Here is a 6,000-nt window from a genome sequence, read left to right as displayed (position 1 = left end):
TTGTAGTAGATCTTGAAGTCAGGCAGTCAAATTAACTTTTGAAAACAGATGTTTTAGAATATTTCTGTTTTTTTCCAATACCAAGTTGATTATGTTCCTTAAGTTCTGAGACTTAAACAATGTAAACAAATTAAAACCGTAAGTTGAAAGGAGGAGATTTTGTTGAAGACAATCATTATTTTCTCAAACAACTTAATATGTCTTCAGAGAGCATTTTATTGTTGCTTAACTAAAGAAGTGCTAAAAGAAACAACTACAAAATTATACTGAATACTATTTCTCATGCATCAGAATAAGTTCTGTCCATCAGCATTTATTCAGGAAATAAAACAAAGCTCACTTGCATAGTTAGAGCAATAAGAAATAATAGCACTGTTACTTAGATGGTTCAATAATCTTCCTTATTTAATAAAGGCCATCTTCTTATTCTGTATCCTTTTTTGGACTGACTCAACAGAAAAAGAAAACAATTACCCAGGCAGTAAAACTTCAACAAAGAATTTCAAAACTTTGTTAAGTCTTTAGAATGTCTTCCAAGTTCAAGCCCAGACTATCCTCCTTTCTGCTATCACTCAAATACAGGTATCCATTGCCTCACATTTTGATTGTTATAACAGTTTTCCAGGTTTTGCTTCAATAACTGGCCCTCCAAACCCTAAAATATCTTTCAAACTAGTTTTAAACTAACATTCGTTAAACATCATAATGAATTCATCATTTCCTTATGTTCAAGAATGAAAAATATGACTCTTTATTTGAAATAAAATACAGTGTTAAGTTTTAAAGTCTTTTGTATTCAGGTCCCATCCAAATTTGTTATTTTTTTAATCCAAAGTCCATATTCCATACAGGACACACAATATTTGCTGTCACTATGCTATGGAGGGAACGTTTCTAGCCTTCACAAATTTGCATGTTGTAATCCTAAGCTGCAGTGTGATGGTGTTTAAAGTGGAGGATTTTATAAGAAAACAATTACTTAGGCAGTAAAACCCTCCTGAACAGGGTTAGTGCCCTTATAAGAAGAGAAAAGGCCCTGATTCTGTGAAAGGTTGAAGGCAAGAGGAGAAGAGGATGACAGAGGATGAGATAGTTGGATGGCATCACTGACTCAATGGACAGGAGTTTGATCAAATTCTGGGAGATGGTGAAGGACAGGGAAGTCTGGCATGCTGCAGTTCATGGAATTTCAAAGAGTTGGACATGACTTAGTGACTGAACAACAACAAAGAAGAGCTTAGAGAACATGATTTTGCTCTCTAATGTCTTGCCATATGAGGATCCAATGAGAAGGCTACCATCTGCCAATCAAGAATTGGTGTTTCACCATATTCTAGATTTCCCAGTGCCTTGATATTGGACTTCTAAGTCTTCAGAAGTGTAACAAATATAATTCCTACTTTTTAAGCCATCCAGTATGGTAAATTGTTATAGTATCCTTCAATAAGAAATAATACCATATGCTTATCTACTATATCCATTTGGTTATAACTTTTTCTATCAAAGAATCCCCTTATTATTCATCTCCTATGAAATTATATCTGCGTTCATGTCCCACATTTTGTAGTGTTCTCTCAACTCAAAGCAAACAGATCTACTTCTTTGCTTCATCAGCATACATTTATCTTTAGAAGTTTTATTTTTTTTTAAGTTTGTATTTCTTAAATTCCTTAAAAATAATGGGCCGCATGTTTTACTCCTTCTCAGTCCTCCATGGTAGTGACTACTGTGGTTCTTAGTTTATAGAAAAAAGTGTATCCTCTCCCAGTCTCCTATTTGCTCAATGTTCCACTCAGTCTCAAAACATAAATTTAGATCTTAACTTAGGAAAGTGAAAGACACAAGAAGACATTTCTCTCATCCATCTGCTAAAAAATACAAAAGTTTACTATAAAACAGCTGACTCTTATTTAAGGCCAATAACTTATGCAGTTGTTCTCATCCACAGATACTATGATTATCATCCATTCATCTCCTCAGCTATGAGTGAAACATTTCTTCTTTAATATTCATACTTTTCACATTTAAATACCCCTCCTCAGCTTAAATAAAATGTGTCTTTCCACACCACACAGTTATGATCCAGGCTATTCTTGCCCTTCTTTTATTTGCTTTCAGTTAGCACCTGTGTAATAAGTATTTCTGAAAATACCCTTAGATGGGCTTCTTTTCTGATCAGCATACTACTTATCCAATGGCTTATTAAAGAAATCAACAGTTGGTTGACTCAAACATGTCAAAAATTAAGTTCATAATTCCCCCCCCCCCAAAACCTGGTCTTCTCTCAGAAAGTATTAATCCCAACAAACTAAAAACCTAGAAGTCATCCATAACAATAGTCTTTTATTTTTACTCCTCCACCAAAGAAAGTTAATCGTAAAATCTACTCATTTTTACTTTCTCAGTATCATTTAAAGTCATCATCTTCTGTTCTATAACCATCCTTCTACTTTAACTAATTCTTTAAATCAATTCTATTTTGGCTTTTATTTGCCTGATTTTAAGAAAGCCATTCTCTATTACTACCATGCTTCTAAATAAATGGAAATGACATTTCTTATCTTACTTGTCCTTATAAGAGATTCAGTAACTCTCTTCTTTAATGCCCTCTCCTTTAGAAATACTTTCCTTTCTCAGATTACATGGTTTAACTACCTTCCATTCTTCTTTTTCTATCCCATTTTCTGGTTCATCAGTCTTAATCGGATGATTAAATATTTGAGTTTCAAAATGTTCTATCATAGGCACTCTTCTTTCTCTTAAAATATGACCTTATTAATTATTGAAACTTCTATATTTGCACGTGTGTGTATTATCTATTAATAAAAGCTTTTCCAAAACCTTCCTGTTGATGTCAAAACTCTTATTAATGTTATTATAATCCATGTTGTTTTCCTTCATTGCCCTTATCACTGGCCTAACTTCATACATAATTATGTGATTCATCTTTCAATTTACTTCCCTGCCATTAGACCTTTGAATATGAAAGCTACAGTTATTACTGTTAACTTTACTTTTCTTACTTATAATATGCATATATTTAATACATATTTGTTGAATTAATGAATTATTACAATAATGATTTAAATATTACACATTTAGTGGCACTGTACTAAGAACAGAACAGAAGTTAAATATATCCAGAACCAGATTAACAGTTTCACTCTAAACCTGGTCTTCCAGCTTTTCCTTACTTGGTGAATGTTATCAACCATCAAGCCAGAAAGAGACTATTTTCTTACTTTTATCATACTTGTAAAATTATTCAATAAAATGATTTCATAGTATATTAGTCATAGTATTCCAGAGCAACACACCCCTTAGGATATATATGTATGTATATACACATGTGAAAGTGAAAGTAAGTATTAGTTGCTCAGTCATATCTGACTCTGTGTGACTCCATGGACTATAGAGCCTGTCAGGTTCCTCTGTCCATGGGATTTCCCAGGCAAGAATACTGGAGTGGGTTACTATTTTCTCCTCCAGGAAATCTCCCAATCCAGAGATTGAACCTGGCACTGCTGCATTGCTGGCAGACTCATTATCGACCGAGCCACCAAGGTGCATGCACGCACGCACACATACCTACACCCGCGCAGAGAGAGAGAGGGAGAGAGAGAGAGAGACATGGCTATCGTCTGCTATCTGTAAGCTGGAGACCCAGGAAAAATTGTGGTATGATTCATTTGGAGTCTGAGAACCAAGGGAGTCAATACAGTAAATCACAATCTAAGGGGAGAAGAAGATGAAATGTTCCAGTTCACTTAGCCTTTATTTTTGTCACTTTCTCTAATTGCATGATTGGAGAAGGAAATGGCAACCCACTCCAGTGTTCTTGCCTGGAGAATCCCAGGGACTGGGGAGCCTGGTGGGCTGTCCTCTCTGGGGTCGCACAGAGTTGGACATGACTGAACAAAACTGGGGCGGGAAATCTATTGAGTCCACTGATTCAAATGCTAATATGATCCCAAAACACTCTCACAGCACACCCAGAAATAAAGTAATCTGGGTACTTTACGGCCAGCCAAGTTGACATGTAAAATTAATGATCATAAATGGCATATTTTAAAGATATATCAGTTTTGATCTGGTGATAGATTATTGCCTATTTATGAATCAGGCTGTACTAAAATTGATCATTTTTCTTTTTTCCTGTTGTATGAACCAATGAGAATGGTCACAATAAAATAATTTTAAGTTTTACTGATTATGATGAAGATAATGGAGACCTCCTTCAAAAGGTCCCATGCATGTACTGCTGCAATGTCCCCGACCCTGCAGCAGGCCACTGCCAACCCCTGCCTCTGTCAGAGACTACTGGATTCTCACAGGCAAGACTGGGTCAGCCTCCTGTGGCATCACTGCTCCTTTCTCCTGGGTCCTGGTGTGCACAAGGTTTTGTTGTTGCCCTCCAAGAGTCTGTTTTCCAGTCCTATATAAGTTTTGAAGGAGGGCACCATTATCTTCATTATCTCCACCATAGTTTGGTCTCAGGTCAAACAACAGGGAGGGAACACAGCCCTGCCCATCAACAGAAAATTGGATTAGAGATATATTGACCATGGCTCCACTCATCAAAACAAGACCCTGTTTCCCTTATAGTAAGTCTCTCCCATCAGGAAGCTTCCATAAGCCTCTTATCCTTATCCCTTTGAAAGTGAAAGTTGCTCAGTCTTGTCCCACTTTTTGCAACCCCATGGACTGTGCATGGAATTCTCTAGGCCAGAATAATGGAGTGGGTAGCCTTTCCCTTCTCCAGATCTTCCCAATCCAGGGATCGAACCCAGGTTTCTTGCATTGTAGGTGTATTCTTTACCAGCTGAGCCACAAGCGAAGCCCAAGAATAATGTAGTTGGTAGCCTATCCCTTCTCCAGGGGATCTTTCTGGCCCAGGAATCCAACTGGGGTCTCCTGCATTGCAGGTGGATTCTATACCAACTGAGCTATCAGGGAAGTCCTTATCCCTCAGAAGGCAGACAGAATGAAACCACAATCACATAAAACTAATCAAACTGATCTCATGGGCCACAACCTTGTCTAACTCAAGGAAACTATGAGCCATGCCATGTAACGCCACATTTAGGAATTCATTCCTTCATGTAGGAATGAAGACATTCATGGTGGAGAGTTCTGACAAAATGTAGTCCACTGGAGAAGGGGATGGCAAATCACTTCAGTTTTCTTGCCTTGAGAGCTCCATGAACAGTATGAAAATGCAAAAAGATAGGAAACTGAAAGATGAACTCCCCAGGTAGATAGATGCCCAATATGCTACTGGAGAAGAGTGGAGAAATAACTCCAAATAGAATGAGGAGATGGAGCCAAAGAAAAAACAATACCCAGTTGTGGGTGTGACTGGTGATGGAAATAAAGTCCAATGCTGTAAATAACAATATTGCATAGGAACCTGAAATGTTAGGTCCATGAATCAAGGCAAATTGGAAATAGTCAAACTTGTGATGGCAAGAGTGAATATAAACATTTGAGGCATCAGTGAATGAAAACGGACTGGAATGGGCAAATTTATCTCAGATGACCATTAGATCTACTACTGTGGGCAAGAATCCCTTAGAAGAAATGGAGTAGCTAGCCATCATAGTCAACAAAAGTGTTCAAAACACAGTTCTTGGGTACAATCTCAAAAACGACTCAAGAGAATGATCTCTGTTCCTGTCCAAGGCAAACCATTCAATATCCAGTAATCCAAGTCTATGCCCCAACCAGTATTGCTGAAGAAACTGAAGTTGAATGCTTCTATGAAGACGTACAAGATCTTCTAGAACTATCACCCAAAGAAATGTCCTTTTCATCATATGGAACTGGAATGTAAAAGTAGGAATTAAAGAGATACCTGGAGTAACAGGCAAATTTTGCCTTGAAGTACAAAATGAAGCAGGACAAAAGCTAGCAGTTCTGCCCCAAAAAAGCACTGATCATAGCAAACACCCAGCACCCTTTTCCAACAACACAAGAGAAGTCTCTACAAATGGACATTAC

This window comes from Bos javanicus, chromosome 1, assembly GCF_032452875.1.
Source record: "Bos javanicus breed banteng chromosome 1, ARS-OSU_banteng_1.0, whole genome shotgun sequence".
In the NCBI taxonomy this organism is placed as follows: domain Eukaryota; kingdom Metazoa; phylum Chordata; class Mammalia; order Artiodactyla; family Bovidae; genus Bos; species Bos javanicus.
Note: the sequence above shows the minus strand (reverse complement) of the source record.